This window comes from Schistocerca gregaria, chromosome X (assembly GCF_023897955.1).
Source record: "Schistocerca gregaria isolate iqSchGreg1 chromosome X, iqSchGreg1.2, whole genome shotgun sequence".
Classification (NCBI taxonomy): Eukaryota; Metazoa; Arthropoda; class Insecta; order Orthoptera; family Acrididae; genus Schistocerca; species Schistocerca gregaria.
The window spans coordinates 291,661,245-291,664,369 of record NC_064931.1 but is presented as its reverse complement, the minus strand read 5'-3'; the positions used below and the strand labels follow the sequence as shown (position 1 = coordinate 291,664,369).

Here is a 3,125-nt window from a genome sequence, read left to right as displayed (position 1 = left end):
TGTGACTATTTTCTTCCGTAAAGAGCAAAGTGTTGAGTTCTGTCTGTAAGAAGTCCTGAATCCTGCCATATATGTGGTCTGATACTCAGTAAACTTGTATTTTTTCACTGAGCGACACTGCGGAACTGTATCAAATGTCTGCTTTAGGGAAGGGACACGGCATCAGCCTGGGCGCCGATGTTTATGGCCCTCAGGATGTCATAATCCACTCAAAGACAAAAAACAGACACACCACGAAAGAATTATCCAAATGGGACGGAAATCGGTAGAAGTGATGTAGATGTACAGACGAAATATGGTTAATAGTTCGGAAAAACTGGATGATTTATTTATGAGAAAGAGCTTCACAAATTGAGCAAGTCAATAACGACCTCTGGCCATTATGCAAGCAGTTATTCGACTTGGTATTGACTGATAGAGTTGTTGGATGGCCTTCTGAGGGATGTTGTGCGAAATTCAGTCCAACTGGCACGTTAGATCACCAAGATCCCTGGCCTGTTGCAGTGACTTGTCCATAACGCTCCAAACCATCTCAGTTGGGGACAGCTCCGGCGTCCTGTCTGGCCAAGGTAGGGTTTGCCTTGCACGAAGAGAAGCATTAGGAACTCTCATCGGGTGCGGACGGCCATTATCTTGCTGGGAAGGCTTACCATGGAGGTCAACAAATCGGGCCCAGAGGTGGAACAACATTTTTTTTTTTTTAATATGAAGACAGTAACTGTTCCCGAAAGAGCAGATTACTGTTGTTGACCGTGCAGCTTTCCCTGGAATAAAGGATGACTAACTGAAACCCTCAGCTGCCGACAGGTGTTGTTGACATACCTCGATGTGGACAGCTGAAAATGTGTGCCCCGACCGGGACTCGAACCCGGGATCTCCTGCTTACATGGCAAACGCTCTATCCATCTGAGCCACCGAGGACACAGACGAAATGCGCGACAGCAGGGACTTATCCTTTGCACGCTTCCCGTGAGACTCGCATTCCCAACTGTCCACAATTCTACAAATGTAATGTACCTTATAGACATTTGCCCATTTACTCGTTACTCGCGCACGCTTTGGCGATTCCCGTAAGAGTTTGGGCAACCTGTGCGCATTCGCACAGTCGAAGGTCAATGGCTGGGTAGCGCTTTTTATCTGTGTCCTCGGTGGCTCATATGGATAGAGTGTCTGCCACGTAAGCAGGAGATCTCGGGTTCGAGTCCCGGTCGGGGCACACATTTTCAGCTGTCCACATCGAGGTATATCAATAGCACCTGTCGGCAGCTGAGGGTTTCAGTTAGTCATCACTTTTTTTTTCTTAGAGTGCACTTGAGCCCGAAACATGTTTCATAATTCTGTAACAAACTGAGCTCATCGCTATACGCCTATAATTATGTGCATCCGTCCTACGACCGTTCTTGAAAACGGAAATGGCCTGAGATTTGTGACAGTCTTTAGATGTCCTTCGTTTCTCCAGCGACCTATGTTAAAATGCTACTGGAATTCAACATATTCTTTCACATAATTTATGTAGAATTTCACAGGTATCTCATCCGGTTGCGATTCCATTCCACTATTGAATGATTTTAATTGATTTTTCATTCCGCGATCATTTATGCCAATTTCTACCATTTCGGAAATCGTGTTCTGAGCCAAAGGAGGAACCGTATCACGATCTTCCTCGGGGATGCAGTTTTGGAAGACCGAGTATTTCGCCTTCTCTCTGTCATCTTCCGTTTCGGTGCTAGTATGGACACTGAGCGACTGAATAGATTATTTCCTTTAGCTTACTGACTTTAACTAAGACCGAAAGTTTTAGGGATTTTAGTCACATTGGTTGTCAAAATTTTACTTGCAAATTCACTAAACTCTTCTCTCAGTGCTATTCTTAGGCTCATTTCAATTTAAAAAAAAAAAATGGTTCAAATGGCTCTGAGCACTATGGGACTTAACTTCTCAGGTCATCAGTCCCTTAGAACTTAGAACTACTTAAACCTAACTAACCTAAGGACATGACACACATCCATGCCCGAGGCAGGATTCGAACCTGCGACCGTAGCGGTCGCGTGGTTCCAGACTGTAGCGCCTAGAACCGCTCGGCCACCCGGCCGACTTTTCAATTTCGTTCAGTTTTTGTTTGTCATCTAGGCTTTGGCTTGCCATATTTCTGTGATACAGTTCTGTTTGTTCTTGTAGGAACTGTCAAAATTTGCTATTGAACAACGTTGGGCCTTACTCATTCATTAAATACTTGCTTGGCAGCTGTTGGTTTAAGACGTATTGAACATATTCATTTATACTCTACACCTTCGACCTCAGAACTGAAAATTTTGTGTCAACTACTCAGATACCTTGCAGTTTTGACAAGGAAATGATTTCTTACCTTCCTTAATATTATTTGTAACACCCGTAGTCATTGGTGCCATCACTGGCATATGACAACTGATGCCTTCCTTCTTCCACATGACCCAACAGCAACTCCCCAAATACTATCCCCTCAACAGTTAATTGTTGAGAATCTTGGACAGTTCTCTGTGGCCTTAGCGACTGAGCTTCTCATAGGTTTCTACACACAGCAACAAGTTTTGCCAATTAGGATGACGCCTATTACAAAACTTTTGTTTATATATTCCTTCGGCTTTCTCCGCGGTACATCCTGCTACACCACACACTGTTCAGTGATGCCCTCTTCACCGTTAAGTAATTCGGAAAGTTCATTGAGAGAGGCTCTACAATTCTCCACCCAATTGCGAAGGTAGAAAAATTCGCATCCGTGAACGTCGCAGAATCATATGAAAATTTGGTTTAGACCTTCCACTTGGCAGCATACCAGAGGACGTCGATCAATTCTGAGTATTGTGTTACAAATAGTGAGCCGTCTATTTGAATCTTTGGATATGGGCCTGTCGTTAGTGTACATGTTCAGTAGAGCAGGCCGAGCACACTGCCTTCTAGATTATTTCTTTATTCCACCACTTATTACTTTTATCCTGAATCTTTGTGAGGAACCTGCGAGTTTGGAGAAGAATTATGATAGTCTGTGTTAGCTTCTGACATATCGCCATCTTATAGATGTTCTTCATCAGCAGTTTATAGTGGATGGTGCCATATGCGGTCTAGAAACGACAGGTCTAGAAAGTCTA

At 43.8% G+C, this 3,125-nt stretch overlaps 1 non-coding gene across 1 annotated transcript; it reads right to left on the bottom strand.

The window, feature by feature from the left end:
• Positions 1–847: 847 nt before the first annotated feature.
• Trnat-ugu (transfer RNA threonine (anticodon UGU)) lies at positions 848–921 on the bottom strand. Its single transcript has one exon. It is a non-coding gene; the product is annotated as a tRNA-Thr (tRNA).
• Between the last annotated feature and the right edge of the window lie 2,204 nt (positions 922–3,125).